Raw genomic sequence first — 19931 nt, 5'->3', positions numbered from 1 at the left:
AAATTTGTATGCTGCTAAATCTTTAGATTCATCATAGCATTAACATTTACTCTCCCAAGTGTTTAGTACTGTAATTTGTTCTTTCTATCCAATAAAATTGCAACTTGGTTCCTTTTGAAAACTTCATATGGACCCAGTGGTTCAAACAAGCATCTTTGTTTTAAAATGATATTCCAAACAGCAAAATGTTGCATCTCAGTACAAAAGAAAATTCTCTGCGCTTCCAATTAATCTCAACAGAATAAAGAACTTCCTATCAATATAATGGATCTCACGCTTCCTGATTTTAATCTGCTATTAAATAAGTTTGTAAGAATCCTTGCAGGAAACAGGGCCATTTGACACAACTGAGATACAATTTTGAGCTCTGATGTACAGCAGCAACATAGTGAATAGTGTTTTATAGAAGATTTAGGAAGTATGGCACTTGATAAATAGAGATTTTTCAGATTTATAAAAATATTCTTTAGTTAGCTTAATGAATTTATTAGGACAGGTCATTCCATAACCAGATTCTCCGATAGCTTAGGATTCACTGCTTCCTTTGTTTTGCTTTTACATCTTGAGATTATATGATGTCATAATAGTTGCACCACATCATGAGGTCCAAAGCAGTAATCACATTTCAACAGTTCTTCCCATAATAGTTTTGTCAAGAAAAAGCATATTGCAGGATTCACTAAAAAAGAAATGGCTTGGCATCAAAGAATTGTAAAAGAGTATATGAGAATAACAGCAAACTCAGAGCTGAAAATATATGAAAGCTCCCTTGGATGTGACAAAAACATTTACAATCTTGGTAAGGTGTAGCATTTTGTTTCTCAGTGGGATCATGGTTGATTTTGAAATGCTGGAACTTATGATAGGTTGCAAAGGAAATATAATTATGCACACAGGGTACAGTTTTTCTACTACATATACTCTGTAGTATTATAAATTTCATTAAAAAAAACTATTCAAAAGCAAGAAAGCAAAGAATCCAGTAATAAAAAAAATCTGATTAGATTTCCTCAGCATGATAAGGACTATCAGATCTAGACTGCAAAAATATGCATAACATTAAATTGGAGCAAAGAATCTGTCTTCTGTATCCCTTTGTTGCCCTCTAGTGATCATCTGGATTTCTGCAGGCTAAATCATTTAGCTATGAATAAAGCAATCCTTATTATGAAAAAATGTAGCATGACTTATCTTAATGCATACAAAAATTCCTTTGAACTTAGCAATTCTCTGCTCTCATTGTTCATTTGTAAAATACATTGTTTATATTCAGGCATGTTAAGCAGTAGCTTATTGAGTCATGATTTTTTTTATTAAATACACAGTTAAGTTTATAGAACATTCAAGGCCAGAAACCATAATTTCCAAATCATAATGGCTAGGTTCACAAAACATTCTAAGCCTAAGTAAAGAAACACAGATTATGACGGTGCATTGTGAAAATGTTTAAGCCCATTGTGGCTTGTTTAAAAACAGGATTAAGCTAAGACATGGCTTAGTACAGTGTGTGAACCCAATCAGTCAGATTTAATCAAAGATCTTCAGTCAGATGAATTGAAACTTAGGTATTCAACAGAAGTGCAAACAACAAGCAGCAAAAGAGTGCTACATACCAAATTGGCACCCCATCATTGGGTAAAATGCATCATGTATTGGGTTATTTTTCTCATTCTCTGACTTTTGAAAACTTCATTGTTTTTCATGGATTTTCTGTAGTAGGAGATCCCCCCCTTTTTTTCCTTCATAGCACCCTGTAAACTATGCAATGGCTTCTGGAGTGACCCTCCACTGCATTTTCCCCATATCTTTTTGATTAACAGTAAAACGAGGTTTCATAATGACTTTTCACTCTTGCACACATATTGTACAATTTTCCTCCCATTACAAAATCTTTTTTACAGCACTGTGACATGAAGTACAATTGACTGAACGATGCTCAAAGTTCTCATCATTACCAATATTATTTATAATTAGACAAGACTTTGCCTCCATCAATTAATGACCAGTCTTGCTCTCCAGATTAATATCAGGATCAATGAAACACAACATAAGGAAGTGCATTAAGGAAAGGGTATGTGGGGGCACACATAGTAATGATCTCATTTGGAGGATTTTCTTCAATAATAGCATTTCCCTAATATTTTCATCTGAAGCATCCAACTAAGAACTATTTAGTCACATTGCTAAAGGGTAGAAGTCTGCTTGAAAGCTACTGTTTGCCTGTCTACTTGGTTCTACCTTCCCTGTTATTTTCTGCTTGGCTTGTTAGCAAATGAAACTATTGTCTCTCTTGCAGCAATTTAGCTTAGATTTGGTGATGGTTGTTTCAAGGACTTTCAAAGGCATTCGCAGAGTTGATCTGTGACATACTGCAATTTGGTAAAGGAACTGATTTCTGGATAGGGGACTAGCTGGTTGGCTGAGTAGTTCAGGCTGTGCAAGACTTCCTTTTAGTAGCATTTCTTGCACAATATTTTGAACTACCTTTGCTCTTGGGACCTTAACTGTATATGATATTGAGGCTGCTGCTTTTAAGCGATCAGAAGCAGATCTTTCTTCTTGTTATGAAGAAATTAAGGCCATACAATGTTAAGATATGATGGTATTTGTTTGATTTTCACTTGGTGAAACATATGGACTTAGTTACCTATTTGCTTTATGGGTTGGTGTTTTGTGCAATGCCAGTTTTATGTTGATGGATATATTATTCCAGCTATTTTTCAGCAGCTGTAACTACCTAACCAGAAACTTCTAAACAATGCATAAATGAAGAGACAAGTTCCACCTCTCAGATGAGCAAGACTGCTGCAGCTGCTGCTATGTAACAGCTAACTTAGACTCTGAAATTATAGAGTTAGGAAGGACCATTTAGGTCACCCACTGAATTCCCTGCGCAGTGCTGGAATCCAAATTAAAGCATCCCAGACAGATGGCTGTCGAACTTCCACATGAACACATGCAATGACGGGTGGCCCATCATCTTTCTGGATAATTGGTTCCACTGTCAAACTTGAGTCAAACACTCAAGAAATGTCCCTCCCCCCCCCAAATATTCTAGCATAGTTTCATGGAGGCAAGAATTAAGTTCTAATGAGAAATGGGGCCAAAGAGAACTGTAGAGCTACTGTGGAAAACTTCTGGAAACTGCAATTTAAAGGAAAAGGTTTGCTGACATTTCCAATCAGAGCAGAATCTGAAATAAATTGGTTTAGCTCCCCAATATTATGTAGAGATGGATTTCCAGCTAGTCTCAAAGTGGTGCAAATATTCCTCTAGAAATATTCATGGCATTCACATGAATTAGTGGCTGTTTCAGGCAGCAGATTTGGATCTGTGAAAAGGGAGGAAATGTTATAACTAATTTTAATGTATTTGTACTTTTAGGGAAGAAGGAAAATTTATTGGATGCCTGTGCCAAAATAATTCGGGGGTGGGGGAGGCTGCCATTTTCTGCTCTGCCTTGAGTCCATTCCAGTTCTAAACAATGTGCTTTTAGGATTTATTTATTTATTTATTTATTTTATTGAATTTGTATAATGCCCTATTCCCGTAGGACTCAGGGCGGTTTACAGTGCAGTTAAAACCATGAAATACAAAAATTAAAATCAATTAAAACAATTAAATTCAAGCCCCAAGAGTAAATCTAAAACCCAGTTAAATTAACAACCCCACAGTCTGGACCAAACAGATCAAAGAGCCAAGTTTTCAGGTCCCGGCAAAATGAGCGAGGGGCAGTCCTAAGTTCCGTGGGTAGTTGGTTCCATAGGGTTGGCGCACCCACAGAGAATGCACTTCCCCTGGGAATAACCCGCCGGCATTCATTAACTGAGAAGGCCCTCCCTGTGGGGGCGCACAGGACGATGGGAAGATGATGCCAGCAGCAGGTGTTCCCTTAGATAGTCTGGACCCAAGCCATTTAGGGCTTTATAGGTCATTACCAGCACCTTGAATCTCACCTGGAGGGCAACCGGAAGCCAATGTAGCTCACAGAGTAGAGGTGTTACATGGGAGTATCGGGAAGGTCCCATCAAAACTCGCGCGGCTGAATTCTGCACCAGTTGAAGCCTTCGGGTGGTCCTCAAGGGCAGCCCCATGTAGAGGGCATTGCAGTAGTCTAACCGGGAGGTCATGAGTGCATGAGTGACTGTACGTAGAGCATCTCAGTAGTAATGCATGATACTTCTCTCTTTTTTTATCTATCAGGATTTAGAACACATTTCTACCAGATGAATTGGTTTTTGCCATGCACACATGGTAAAGCAAGGTGAAAAGTGCTTTGGAGCAGGTATGGACATCTGGTCCATATATAGTTGACTGTGAACCCAGGAAAATACACATTTGAGTTAAGGAGCCAACAGTTTTCGACAAAGTAATTAGGAGTGAGTTTAGGTAAGCTGTCAGCATCTCCTTAACTCAAGCAATGAATTCAAAGTCCCACTCTTTTGTACATGGTGGCAGAATTTTGATTGCGTGGGTGTGGCTGCCCTCTTTACTTTTTTATGTCCTTGTGGATGTGCCTAGAGGTTTGAAACCTACTTTCTATATTTATCTAAAGTAGGGTTAGTCAACTTTAGCAACTTTAACAAGTCTGGACTTCAGGTCTCTGGCTGCCTTGGGAATTCTGGAAATTGAAGTCCAGACATCTTAAAGATGCCATGGCTGAGAAACACTGATCTTGAGGCTGTACAAACACCAGAGTTGGGACTGCATGAGGGCCATAATGGGTCCTCCACAAGATCAGCACCTGATCAGAATTCAGTTTGAAAAATGCAGGTGAAACTTACGTTGTTTTTGCTCTGATAAAAGCAATTAAGTGGGTGTGGGTGTGTTCAGAAACTGGTGAATGTTCCTCAGCCAAAGATCGACCTCTTTTGGAATGCTAAACATGGGGTGCTTGTTCACTGGAGTGATGGTGATGGGATCACTGGAGCATCGCTTTAAAATCCTTCCCAATCGATCAGCTGTGTCTGGATCTAAGAATATGTGGCAGTGTTAACAGTGCTTCCTTTCTCTTTCTGCCTCCTCTTGCTTCCTTAATTGAAGTTTGTTTGAAGACATCCTGAGAACACAAACCAAATATTTAGTTGCTGCAAATTGGCACTTCGGATCAATTACTTGTTGATTTGACAAGTGTCACTTTCTCCCCTGGATATCGCATCCCTTTGGGCTCAGGTATCAGCATCTTAAAGTGTATGAGTCCCCCTCCAATCCCCAGCTCTGATCTGATGCTCTCTTTGCAAGCACGTTTTTCATCAGGCTCAGCAATCTATCACCCAAGCTGACGAGATTTTCAATGAAGAAAAGTCCTTCTTTGCTAATTCTTTGCGTGCAGGCCAGTGTCTGCCAGGAACTTTCCCTCTCTCCCCCCAGCTTTCAAAGTTGGAGAAAAATAGGTCTTGTGTCCTTGTGCATTTATCACTTTGGTTAGTCCGTGACTGCAATGCAACAGGAACAGAATAATTTATTCGTTTTAAAATAAGGAGACATTTCTACAGAAAGAGATTTCCTGTTCCTTTGTCATCCTGAAATTACAGTATTTTGTCCTTGTGCAAACAGCTCCCCAAAGATTTTATAGCCAGAATCTAGATCTCAGAACTGGTTTGCCTTCTTGTGCTATTTGCTTTGAAATTAGGCTCATATTGTTTGATATCACTTTCTTTAGCCAATGTGCTACAGTTTGAGCTTCAGCTTTCATAATTCCTTGTCAACACATCTTTAAAGACCATAATACAGCTTACCTCATGGTAGTCATCTGGGCTGCAAAACCCCAGGTCACTACTAAATGGCAGCAAAAAATGTATGCAAAGATGAATAAAATATATGCTGCATTTTATGTTTGTCTGGAAATATGGACTCACAGACTTAGTATGCCTTTTCTACTTTTTTTGCTATATTTGCTAGGGAAGGAGCTGATTGGAACCAGTATTTCCAGATCTCAGATTTAGTGAATTCTAGAAGAAACATAAAAGCTAGATCAGCCCTCTGTGATGAAATTACTAGGTTCATTTGAGTGAAAAGGATCTAAACAATTTCCTCATCAGTGATTTATAGTGTCTTAGAGCTATCCAGCTATTTTTGTGGTGATATAGAATCCATTCGTTAGTAATACATTGACATAGCAATAGTTGAATGACAATTCACATCAACCAGTGAAGAAATGGCCTAAACCTGAGCCATTAGATCAGACATGTCAAACTCGCTACGTCATGTGACGTCGCGCAACGTATTGGAACTTTTTCCCCATTGCCGGCAATGGGGTAAGCGTGGTTTCTCCGTGACACGTCTGGCCCATGGGCCGGCAGTTTGACACCCCTGCATTAGATGGTTCATAATTAAGATTTTGCCAGCTATGTCTGTGATAGTTAAAGGTAGGAAATAGAACTTTCAAAATAGTCTCCACCAAATACATTATTTGGACATGGAAATGCCAGTTTTACATCATGTGCTACTCAGATACACACAAAAGATGCTAGTTCTGATGCAAAGACATCACCTGCCCCTCTTTAATCTAGATTGGCTTGAGCTTTAATATTTCCTGTTTACAAGATTGTGAGTACACAATCTCATAGAGAAGGATAAAATTGTGTAATGAGGAAAATACCATAGCCAGTGTACTGTGGTTTTTGTTTAGTTCAACTCAAGAAATTAGCTGGATGGGAGAGGGGGAGGGAAATTGTCAGTCAAATTGCAGCAGGTGCAATTATTTTGTGCACAGAAGTGCAATGTGGTAAGTGAGCTGCATCTCCAGAGTAAATCATTTTTTTAAAAAATAAATAAATAATAATCTAGCATTGCGTATTTGGATACTGACCAATGAAACTTTCATCAGTGAAATCTCTTTCTGTTCTGTTAATGTTTGTTGTCACATAGTTAAACGCAAAAAAGCCATTTGCTTTTGCACTGTCCTTGCATAATGTTGCTTGGCACCAGAAGCCTAGATAAAGTTTTATACTGGATCCAGGATGGGTGATCCCTTTTCATTCCTGGAGGCCAGGCACCAGAAGCTTCTGGGCCTGGATGGTACTAATGTTTAATGCACAGCTATTGAGCCAGCTTCCTGTAATCTTGTTTGTTTCTTTGTTTAGACCAGGGGTCAGCAACCTGAAACAGTGAAACAGCCACTCGGAACCAGTTCCCTCACAAAAGGAAAAACTGGGAGCCGCAAAAAATGTGTCCGCATGCGCGTAGATGCACGCATGCGCAGAACAGGGTTTGACTGAAGAGTGGAGACAAGGCGAGATATGCACCTACCCTGCATATTTGAATTGATTGGTTGAACTTTTTTAGTCCCACTTTTTTTTTGGGGATTGCACATGGCAGAGGACTGGGAGCCGCAGGAGACGGCTGAAAGAGCCGCATGTGGCTCCGGAGCCACGGGTTGCAGACCTGTGGTTTAGACTCTTGTTCTTGTTGTGATTCAGGGTCAGCCTGTGGGTTCGGCAGTTGGGTCGGACGACTCAGATGAGGAGGAGGAGGGGGGTGTTGAAGAGCTTGCTGAGGGGATTGGACAGCTTGATGAGAGCCCCCAGCCAGGCCCCTCTCATCTGGTCACGACGCAGACCCAGCTGTGTGAGCCTGACAGCGTGGATGAAGATGACCCACAGCTGGCCCTGTTCAAGGACGCCCGATGCAGGAGGCAGTCAATCAGGAGTAAACAGAGGAAGGCAATGGGGCTCCTCGGAAGGAGGCAGAGAGAAGCCACGCCCTGAACTGTATTTAAGGGGGAATGCGTGGGAGGGCTGGTTTGCTGAAGGCAACCGCTTGAAAAGCTCCTGTTTCTTGGTTTGTGTCTTGTTCTATTTGTTTTTGTAGCAATAAATTTGGCAGGCGTAATTCCAGCCTCCTGCCTTCTTGTAAAAGGGGTTGTCCCTGCCTTTTCTGCAGGGCCGGTAGCAGGCAGGTACAGAACAGTTCTAGTTTTGTTCTTTTCATGCCCTGATGCTACTGTTGCATAGTCTGTCCAGATATTTAGGCTAATTTTATTATTTTCCCACTTTAAGTATTGGCCTGAGTCAGTCTGGAATCAGGCAGTTTCCAAATCTGTTCAATTAATCCATCTTTGTCTAATGATAATCGCCCGGCCGCCTTGTTTAGGGTGACTCGCTCTCTCCTTAATCAGGAGGTGAGGGAGGAACCCTTGCAGGGTTGAGCCGAGGAGTTTAGTCGATTTCTGTCGGACAAAATCGCTCGGATCCGGACCGGTTTAATCGATTTAATCTGGGAAGAGTTCGATCCTGTGACCCCTGAAGAAGTGGACAAGATCATGGGGAAGCTGAGCTCCACCACGTGTTTGTTGGACCCGTGCCCCTCCTGGCTGACTTATGCAGCCCGGGATGGGACACGAGGCTGGCTCCAGGCAGTGATTACTGCTTCTTTGAGTCAGGGTAGTTTTCCCGCCACCTTGAAGGAGGCGGTGGTGAGACCCCTCCTCAAGAGGCCTGCCTTGGACCCAGAAATTTTAAACAACTATCGTCCGGTCTCCAACCTTCGCTTTTTGGCGAAGGTTGTTGAGAGTGTGGTGGCGCATCAGCTCCCTTTGTTCTTGGAGGAAGCTGACTACCTAGACCCGTACCAATCGGGTTTCAGGCCCGGGTACAGCACGGAGACGGCATTGGTCGCGCTGGTGAATGATCTCTGGCGGGCTCGGGACAGGGGTTGTTCCTCTGTCCTAGTCCTTTTAGACCTCTCAGCGGCTTTTGATACCATCGACCATGGTATCCTGCTGCGACGTCTCAGGGGGTTAGGATTGGGAGGCACAATTCTACAGTGGTTCTCCTCTTACCTCCTGGGACGTTCGCAGTCGGTGTTAGCAGGGGGGCAGAGATCGACCCTGAGACCTCTCATTTGTGGAGTTCCTCAGGGATCGGTTCTCTCACCTCTCCTGTTCAACATCTATATGAAGCCGCTGGGTGAGATCATTCGTGGTTTTGGAGTTGGGTATCACCAATATGCTGATGATACCCAGCTTTCTATTTCGACCCCAAACCACCCCAGTGATGCCCTCGACGTGATGTCCCGTTGCCTGGAGGCGGTCCGGGTCTGGATGGGGAGGAACAGGCTTCGACTCAAACCTGACAAGACTGAGTGGCTGTTCGTGCCGGCATCCCGGGAAATTCCGATTATTCCATCATTGGCCATGGGGGGTGAGCTATTACCCCCCGTAGATAGGGCCCGCAACTTGGGGGTCCTTCTAGACTCACAGCTCTTTTGGAAGAGCATATTGGAGCTGTGACTAGGGGGGCCTTTGCCCAGGTTCGCCTGGTGCGCCAGTTGCGGCCCTATCTAGACCGGGATGCCTTGCGCACAGTCACTCATGCGCTTGTGACCTCTCGTCTAGACTACTGTAATGCTCTCTACATGGGGCTGCCCTTGAGGTCCACCCGGAGACTCCAGCTGGTGCAAAATGCAGCCGCGTGAGTCGTCTTGGGAGTTTCCCGATACTCCCATGTTACACCTCTGCTCCGCGAGCTGCATTGGCTACCGGTTGCTCTCCGGGTGAGGTTCAAGGTGTTAGTTATGACGTACAAAGCCCTTCATGGCATGGGTCCGGATTACCTACGGCAACACCTGCGACCGGCATCAACTTCCCTCCGTCCAGTGCGCTCCCACAGAGAGGGCCTCCTCAGGGTGCCGCCGATCAAAGAATGCCGATTGGTGACCCCCAGGGGGAGAGCGTTCTCTGTGGGCGCGCCAGACCTCTGGAACCGCTTACCGGTTGAGCTCCGGACGGCCCCCGACCTTCGCTCCTTCCGGCGCGATCTTAAAACATTCTTTTTCGAACAAGCTGGCCTGGTCTGACGGGATGGGGTTGGGTTTTTAAAATTAGTTTTTAACTTAATATGTATTGATTTTATGGGCATGTTGTTTAATGGTTTTTTAATGGTTTTTTAATTTTTGTATTTGATTTTTATTGTGTATTGCCCTGTTCACCGCCCTGAGTCCTTCGGGAGAAGGGCGGTATAGAAATCAAATTATTAAATTAATTATTAAATTAAATTAATGAGTGCTTGTAGGTAGATTTCCGTACAGTCAGAGTATCCAACCATTTTTGTCCAAGTCGTGTAGAATCCTTTGCACACCAACTGAACTATAGATGAATTACACATCAGCACAACTCAAGTTTGAAAAGATTCTGTGTATGTATTTATACCTATTCTTTATTTAACATAATAGGAATGACTCCATTTTAAAATTCTGGTTTATAGGATTTAGGCAAGCTGCCCATGATCCTCCGGCTGGGTGGTTTATTCTAATGTTTTTTCAAAATCAGAGGTGGAATATATTATATGCTAGGTCTATGTGGTGCTTCGGAGCACTCAGGAGTGTGAACATAGCACCCATTATGCAATTCCAAGAAAAAACACAGTTGCTTTAAGATATTTCAAAAAGCAGTCAGGTTCTCACTCTCATGTACTTCAAAATACTTTTGGGAGACAATCCAGAATGTTGCAGGGCTCTGTTATATACAAAAGAGTCCACTATACCTGCAAATTGCGCAGAAGGTATAAACTAAAGATTCTTAGGGCAGACCTTTAGTCACCTTGCTGCAGATTTTTTTTAATTATTTATTAAATTTTAACGTATACTTGTATTACTTTTACATGCATCTGGGCAGAGATATTCCTTTCTTCCAAACCACAACATAAAAGTGATTTCAGAGCTTTTTTTTTTTAGTACAGCATATACCTATTTAATCTTTTTGTGATAAACAAAAGCCACTGGAATTGACATTTCAATATAATGTTTGATTTGCACTGGGGCAGATGCAAGATCCTGTTGAAGAAATGATATAGATACAGTGTCATAATATTACAAGTTAGGAAGCTAGAGTCTTGCCTGTTCTCTCAGCCCACTCTCCCCCAATTCAAATCAACATATGCCACTTCAATATCTGTGCTTAAGGTACCACTGTGTGCTAAGGCTTATTGTTAACTTTGATCCCAAAAATATGTGTCAATGGAGAATGGAAATTGGGCTGCTATCTTTGATTGGCAGTTTGGTAAACATAATAAAAGCAGCAAGCAAGCACAGAGCATACAGAAGGATGGGGGGCGGTTGTGAAAAGAATAGTTACTGAGTTTGTATATTGCTGTAGTATTGCTGTTGTATATTGCTGTAGTGATGATCACAAGCAGGAAAAGGCAAGCATTATGTCATTTGCCAAATCAAATGGAATGCCATTTCATTTTTTTTTCATTTACAGTAATATTTCTCAATCTCTAGAGCAGGGGTCTTCAAACTTGGCCCTTTTATGACTTGTGGACTTCAACTCCCAGAATTCCTCAGCCAGTGTGCCTGGCTGAGGAATTCTGGGAGTTGAAGTCCACAAGTCATAAAAGGGTCAAGCTTGAAGACCCTTGTTCTAGATACAGTACTGGGAAGCATTTTATGGGAAACTGAAGCTGGTGTTTTGCATTCTCAAATCAAGCTAGGGTCATCCCAGAGGATGCACATTTTATTTTATTTTATTTTAGTTCTGTTGCCACTATAAAATGACTTCTGGCAGTTTACAAATTATTAAAAAACAGAACCAAAACATCCAGGGAACATCTGATTAAAAAGCTCTAGAATTTATATATGATAAAATAACCAGATACTACATTAATTCAATATTTTAATATAAATAGATTACTAATTTTAAACAAATAATCCTATGTGTTTGGAGCTAGTCTGTTTTTAACTGGAAGACTGTTTCAAGGGTTGCTACTGCTGAAAGCAGAATCTTTACCTTAACGCCCTTTACATCCTGAAAATGATGAATTATCAGTTCTTTCTTCCAAGATGATCTTGTTGATGTGACCAAATCCAGTTGGTATAAGCAATACCTAAGTACCAAGCCACAAGCGTTCTCTGTGGGTGCACCGGACTTATGGAATCATCTTCCGGTAGAGCTCCGGATGGCGCCCGACCTCCGCTCCTTCCGGCGCGACCTTAAAACCCATCTTTTTAAGGAAGCGGGCCTGGCCTGATGGGACGGGGTGGGTTTTGTTATTATGACGTTAATCTTAAATCTGTACTATGGGCATTGTTTAATCATGTTTTAATTATTTTAACTTTTGTATCTGTCTTTTACGTATTGCCCTGTTAACCGCCCTGAGTCTCTTGAGAGAAGGGCGGTATATAAATTAAATAAATAAATAAATAAATAAAAAGGTTTACAGGTGAAAACTAGTCCTTAACATTGTACCCAGAATAATCAGAAACCATGTGCAATGCATGTAAAAGCAAGCAGGGCTTTGATTTTGCAGCGGGGGAGGGGGGGACATCTTGACTTTTTTTTTTTACTCAGTTCCCACCCAGTTAAGATCCCTAGATGTAGCCATTCAGGTTGATCCTACTCATTCTTTTAGGCACTTTGGGGCTTTCCCAGATCATGCAACCCCGTAGCCCACAATATTCCCATTATGTTGATATTGAAAGTATAGTAGCCCAAAACCTGTTTTTAAGTGTAGGACCCAGAATCTCCTGTTCCTTTTCTATGCTTTTATGCAGTTTTTATGTTAAATAAGGACAATTCATTTCAGTGTCACAGCAACACAATACTTTTGGGATTCCTCTGGTATTGTATTTTTGCTAGTTCATCTTGAAGCACTTTTACTGCTTCAGTGTTGGGCAGGGAGGAGCAAAGCTGCATGAAATCTCCCAGCTCCAAGGGAAATAAAAAGGTTCAAACATAGTAGCTTCATTTTTTTAATGCACACAATTTTGTTTTTGTCTGTGTGTAGAACATTTACACATCTACAATGGCTATTTTACATACTGGATAGCTGAGGAAGTAGAAAATGGGGCTCTTGCAGGTCTGGAAAATCAGCCATTGAACTGAAGACAATAGTACATTGAGGGTGGCAGAAATTTTAGATGATGTGGATCTGAAGCTCATCCAGCTTTTAAACTGCAGAATGTCCATGAATCAGTTTCTGGAAACCATATCAAACTCTGCAATTCTAGTGCTTCATTTAAGACAGACTCAGTCAGCCTCTGAAGTACCTGATCTGTCAAGGAAACTCACATCTAGAAGGTTTGATTTAATGCAATCAACATGACTGTATTAATGTGATTGTATACAGTGAGTTTTCTGTCGCTAGAGCAATATGTGAAACATCTGCCATCTGGGCCTTGTAAGGATTTTCATGAAACCACTGGTCTTCATTGTGCCTTCCCCACCATCACCACCAAGTCCCAACTTTCTTATGCACTTCACCCAACTGCCTCATTCTCTTTTATTCTATGAGTGTCAGAGAGAGAAAATGGAAGAATGAAAACAGGAACAAAACAAGATAGGTGCAGGAAGGGAAAAAGAGTATTTTCTGTCCATGTTGTCCTTGATTGTCTCCATTTTGGTTTTGTCCAGAAACACTACAATCCTGCTCTCAACCATTTTTCCCTATTGAAATTTGTTTTTAAAAAGATTTTTCCTTCCTACTGAAGAGATTCATTCTTTGTCTGCTGGAATTGTGTGGTACCTAATTGTAATTTGCATTTGATAAGCAAAGAAACAGCAGTGTAGCACAAAATAGTAAAATTAGCCTTCATGGTGAAGTGGTGCAGTGGTTATAATGCAGTATTGCAGGCTAACTCTGCCCACAGCCAAGAGTTCGATTCTGACCAGCTCAAAGTTGACTCAGCCTTCATCCTTCCGAGGTGGGTAAAATGAAGACCCACATTGTTGGGGGCAATATGCTGACTCTGTAAACTACTTACTTGTGAAGCGGTATATAAGTCTAAGTACTATTGCTATCTTAATTTCATTTTCTTCCTAATTTTGACAATTAGAATTTGGGTCCACAAATGCTTTTTGTAAAATTAAAGCTGTTGATTGTTAAGATGCTATAAGATTCTTCATATAATTAGATTTTCCTCTGAACATTTGGACATTAGAAAACTATGGGGTATATGGACAAAGGGGGTATGTGAGCAAAGGAAAGATAGAAGATTATAGAAGGTATAGAAAGAATTAATAATTATCTGCTCAAGTTGCAGGTCTAATAAGTAATAATAGGTGAAAATGTCTTTAATTGGGAAAGAAATCTCATTCCAAATTGGAAAAATCTATATTATAAAATACACATTTTCAAAATTCAAAAATGAATTTCAAAAACTGATGAGGATAGTTTAAGTTTCCATCCTAATGGTACATTTCTACTTTTGGAACAATAATCTAGTTCTCATCTTAACAACTTTCCCAGGTCAAACTTTTAGTAAACATTAGCAAATTTTCCAAGCAACTCAGCAAGGTCTGTTTAAAAAGGTACCATTTTGAATCTCTCTTCTATTTTTCAGCTCCTGATGAAAGAAGTTCCAACTCAGGGTAGCTATTCCTGTCACTCAGCACACACACCATTCTCCATGCAGCCTGACAGCTCCATTAATCATCCCTAGACACTTTCTGCATCATTAGTAGCACGAGAGACTTCCCCAAACTGGATCTTCATAACAACCTAAGATCAACATATTTTAGCTGCCTCCTCCCTTGCTTTCCATGGTGATTGCTGCAACTCACCAAGGATGTTCTTTTAATGACTCCATTTGGGTTGGATACATTCAGCAAAGATGTGGTAAGGAAGTTCTCAAAGTTTTCTGCTTTTAGTAAAACGCTGTCCTGCTGCAGACTCAGAAGTGTTCGGTGCTGAAATCTGGCTAGAAACAGTAGAAGAGCAAGTTATCAGGATCAGATAATATTAATTTAACTGAAATTGATTTAGTTTGACCGGCTTTGTCCTTTGGGCTATTCACATTCATATGTTTATATGTGCAGATGGTATGAGGAACGAAATGCTGCAGCCTGGAATGCTCCTGTTTGGGATTCCTGCCGGATAATCATGCCCTTTTCCTCCCTATCCCCCTATTTTCTGCCCCCCCTCCCCCTCCCCAAGGGATTTCTAGATGCATTCCATAAATACTTTAAAAAATATTGATAGCCAGCAACATCTCTGTAGGATAAACCATGGTGGCTGGGAATCATAAATGTTTCCCAGATTTCTTTATCTTTAACCCACAATACAACAAGCAAAAAATACATTCTTTCTGTTAATATACTGTATATCAGTAATAATGAAAGTCATTCCTATTGGAAATCTACATGATTTAAAAAGTAGCGGCTGTGGGCATAAATAAAAAGTCCACTTAGAAAGCTCACACTGTCAAAGCTTCTCTATATCCGCCTGCCTGTACAAAAGGGTTTCCTTCCTCATCTCGTTGCACTGTGGCACTTCTTATTCTAACTGCCTGATTTATGTTCTGCAATTAATTGACTTCCTTGCTTCCCCATGATGGAAGGTGGATACTTGGAGTACCTCAATAAGGAGGAGTGATGAATGGGGTCAGTTGCAGGAACACCACTTCTCCGGCTTTGGAACTGCACCTTTTCTGCTGCAGTTTTCCTTAATAAACCAATGCATTCAATGAGAGGTCAGAGTGTGGTATATAAATATTTTGATGCCAGATTATCTTGGATTTCTTCCTGCCACAGTTTATTTTGCAATGGCTCTCCAGCAGTGGTGTCAGGCTGTGGTAAGATTGCTTGTCAGTACAATTTCTCATCACTGTCAGCAGAGATGCCTGTTTTTCTAGCAGGGGAGAAAAGGAGATGACTAGAGACCATGAAGCCAGCAGGAAATTTCACTTCCCTAAAGAACTATTGGCCGTGTCCTACAGGATTCAGGGTTCAGATTTTTTTTCTTTTTTACTTTTGAATTGCACCCACAGTTCCTGTTAAATGAAACATATTGCGAGCATTCTAGCATAGACTGGCATGGGATATTCAAATAAGAAATGTGACAAATTAAAGTGAGAAAATTAAAGTAAGATGCTGGCCAGATGTTCTGTTTGGACAACAACTACCAATTTGACAAGCTACTTTACCACCGTCTGACACCATTGCTGGACAGCTATGGCAAAATACCAGGTACTGACTAGTGGATTTACTGCTTCCTCATTCCTTTCACCCATTCTAGGAAAACACGCACCAATAGGTTTCATTTCCATGAGTAGTTCTTTGAGGACAAGTGAACTATTGATGCACCTTTTGAAGAAGTCCACTTTTGGAGATTCACCAGTATATGACACATTCCTAGCTGGCACAACAGGCAAAACTCTTTTATCAGTTTCAACAGCTAGAAAGGCCGGCCGGCCGGCATATCCTTTCCCTGGTGCATGGTGAACTTTTAAAAATATCTAGCATTTTACTGCTCCACCAGTGGACAAGCAGGGCGGAATTCAATGCTTTCCTGGTTCTCTTTGACTAGCAATTGCTTCCCCAAAACAGTGATGTGCAGATGTGCATGGGAGCCAATAAACCAGATGCTTCAGTACCCTGCTCATGAGACAGAGAGAAGGAAACCATGTGATGTCTATTTCTTGGCACATAAAGCACAGCAGTGGTCAGGCTTTACGGGGGCATGTTCCTTTGCTAGGATACAAACACAAATAATAGCAAAGAAGCAGAAAGGGGTGTGATGAAGAGGAGAGGTGTGCCAGTTACTCCACACAATGACCAACAGGAAAGGAGACGTTGATGAGATTGAATTAAAGTGGTGTTGAAACAGAACCCCAAAGTGTCATTGCAGGCTGCCTCTGTGTTAGGACAGAACAAGCTGAGGGTGACTTTGTATACAACTGATGAAGCATTTTCAAAACAATTGATGAAGCGCTGTCCAGAGGGAGAAAAAATCCTTTATAAGGTTCATATTTGTTGTTTTCATGGCCACTAGCTGTGATGTATGCTGCTCTCTATATTGGAAACTCCTAAATATAATGCTGCAGTCTTTCTTATGATGACTTAAAGGGAAAGCAAAACTAACAGAATTTATAGCTGACATAACAGAACCATTAATTAGAATATGAGGACCAGACATAATCATCATACTGATAAAGTAAGAAGGTGCTGCCTCCCAGTCAGCGAATAATTTTGTATAAAGTAGGCAGCCGTGGTATTTTAGCTTGAAGCATAGTGGAGAGGGATTGGGGAATTGTAGATTGAGATGTAGATTGCTTTTATAGCAACAATCAGTGCATTCCTGATTATGAATTATTATTATTGTCAGAATGGAATATAGATTCAAAAGCATTCTACCCCTGAATGCCAGAAACATCCCTGAGAAAGCTCTAGTGATCAGTTTATGGGGCTTATTACTTCATCCCCTTGAAGTAATTTAAGACAACAGAGCTCTTTCTCTCTCAGATAAATTGAAGCAAATCCACCCACCATTTGCTTCCACACAAGTGGAAGTTCCTCTCCTAAGTTGCAGTTCCTGTAGGGAGATGAGTCGCTGCAAATGTCCGAGTAACCTAGCCAAACCAAGACAACTGGCAAATGTGGAACAGTTGTATTCAAGTATCATCCTAATTCCAGCCCAGAAAAATCTTATTATAACAATAGTTAAAAGTATTTATATCATTAAAGTGATATGTGCATTCAGAGAGATCTGGTTTGGGGTAAGATTTGAACAAGATCTAGAGCATGATTATATTTGCCACCCACAGCCCCAGGGAGTAATGCAGAGCATTACTTTGAGTATTTATTTATTTGCTTTTTTGGCCAGTCTGCCAACAGTTCAAACATTTGTCCACACATAACTGGATTAAGGAACATCCAAATTAGTAGCAGGATTTCTAAGCAAAGTTGAACACAATCACATGTTGCAACATCTCTGGGCTTTCAAAGCACACTGCTATACGTGACTGTGCTTCCAAACCAGATCTTCCTTAAGCCAACAATTACCAGACAGTTTCAAGTATGATCCTCCTACCCAGTCATCAACCCAGGTAGGAACCGGTCTTAACTGGCAGAAAAGGAGTGATTTTCCATCAATCATCAAGCTTCTTACTTAATTAAGTATTGGTTTCCCCTTCCTTTGATTAAGGAAGATCTTGGGAAAAATTCTCCTCATCTTCCTTGGTGCCAAGGAAGCTGTTAATTAGAATTTATTTTATTTTCAAAAATGTGGGCTGCCGGAAATCACTTTTAAGAAAAACATCTCAAGGTTTACCACATCAAAATTTAATTTCTTAAGGAACAATAGCATTGGAAGTGATGGGAGTTGGGAAGCCTCTAATCCAAAATCAGATTCTTTACCCCAAAGGCTTCCATCTAAGATTATTCAAGGGGAAAGACTACTTTTTAACTGGTCCCTTGAATCTTTTTTACGTAAGTGATTACCTCTGATTTTCTAAAAAATATTCCTCTTTTTGTGCCATGTCATGATCTATAAACTATAATTCCCCAATCCCTCTCCACTATGCTTGAAGATAAAATATCAGGGCTGCTTACTTTATACAAAATTATTTGCTGACTGGGAGGCAGCACCCTCTTACTTTATTAGACATCAATATGATGACTATGTCTGGTCCTCCTATTCTAATTAATGGTTCTGTTATGTCAGCTATAAATTCTGTTAGTTTTGCTTTTCCTTTAATAGTCATCATAAGAAAGACTGCAACAATATTATATTTAGGAGCTTCCAATATAGAGAGCAGCATACATTTCAAATGAGAAGTAAAATCATTCTTCAAAATCACTAGAATTTACTTCTTCACAGTTCAATAATATACCTGTAGAATGGGGATGCTCAATTCTTCCTCTCTGTTTTTTATATTTCACCCCTAGCTTTTAATTCATTGGATAAGGAGAACCCAGGCTGAAGTCTTTCTAAACTATAAATGAATAAAATGGGATTGAATGAGGCTTGGGACTAATTTTCATATCCTGAGCTTTTCCTCTGCACTTCACAAAGTCAAGAGGCTGGGGCCACGGAGCTTTCGTCCTTTCCTTATTTTGAACTTGGTTCCCCTGTGGGGTAGCTTGTTTGAGCATTTGGGCAACTTGCTTGCTCCCTGCTGATATCTCAGGGCTCTTTTGCAATGGGAAAAAAGGTTTGACTTGGATTCTTGCTGCCTTCCTGGCTAAATCTCCATAACCTCATGCAGCTCACACCAACATCTGCAGATGGACTGGAAAGTGCATATTGATCTGTTAGGCTTTGCAAATGACTCTGATCAAGGGGAAAATGTATTGGTGTATGTGTATAGTTTGTCTTACCTTCCCACAGTGCAAAGGGAGGAACACGGGAAAAATGTGATCCAGATGTTGTCTTAACTTCTTCCAGGCAGTTGGCAGTATCTCTCCAGTCCCATTTAAGCCAAGCTGCAGCTACAATTTGCAAGTGTATTTTGGTCGAGGCTTTTGCAGAAGCCCAGCCAACCTAGAACAAGAGAGGATCCTATGACAGGCTGGCCCAAACAGGCAGCAGGATGATGTTATAGAATCAAAGTGGCAGATGTAATTCGAATAGTCAAAGCCCCACCCTTTTTTACATGCATCGAAACCTCTCACACCCTGCATGTAGGATTGATGGGGAAAATGAGAAAATGAACTTTTATTATTTTCTTCACTGACTTGATGTTTTTCCATGCGAGATTATATGGAGTCAGAAAATGAGGTTGAGACTAATTTCCATATCCTAAGCTGGGATAAGGTTTAGATTTCTCTGGAGAGGGGGAAAAACACAAACATTGTTTATTTTCCCCAGAATAACCCAATTAGCACCTTGAAAAAGAAGCCCATTTGAAGCCATTACAGCTTATAGAGCAGTGGCATATGGAAGTATACCTACAGTATAATTGCTCACACTACTGCAATCTGGACCAAGTTGCAGTTTCTGAGTAGTCTTCAGGAGCAGCCCTACGTATTATGCATTGCAGTAATCCACTCAGGAGATGACTAAGGCCTGAGTGATCCAGGAAAGGATGCATTTGGTGGATAAGATGGATTTATCCAAAGGCCCTCCTACTCACAGCTGTCATCTGTTCTTCAAACAAGAACCATAAGCCTAGGAGAACCCTCAAATTTTGCCCCAATGCTGCAGAGAAGAGAATTAAATCCTAAAACCTGAAGCTTTCAGATACTAAGAAACAAGCCCAAAAGTATTATTTGA

General features: G+C 40.8%; 1 protein-coding gene across 1 annotated transcript in view; it reads left to right on the top strand.

The window, feature by feature from the left end:
- PLCD3 (phospholipase C delta 3) overlaps positions 1-19931 on the top strand; it is a 250539-nt gene that overhangs the window by 141318 nt on the left and 89290 nt on the right. The gene's annotated exons all lie outside the window — the stretch shown is intronic.

The sequence above is a fragment of the Vipera ursinii genome, assembly GCF_947247035.1.
Source record: "Vipera ursinii genome assembly, chromosome: Z".
Taxonomy (NCBI): Eukaryota; Metazoa; Chordata; class Lepidosauria; order Squamata; family Viperidae; genus Vipera; species Vipera ursinii.
The sequence above is the reverse complement of the archived record's forward strand: the minus strand, read 5'-3'. Positions and strand labels throughout refer to the sequence as shown.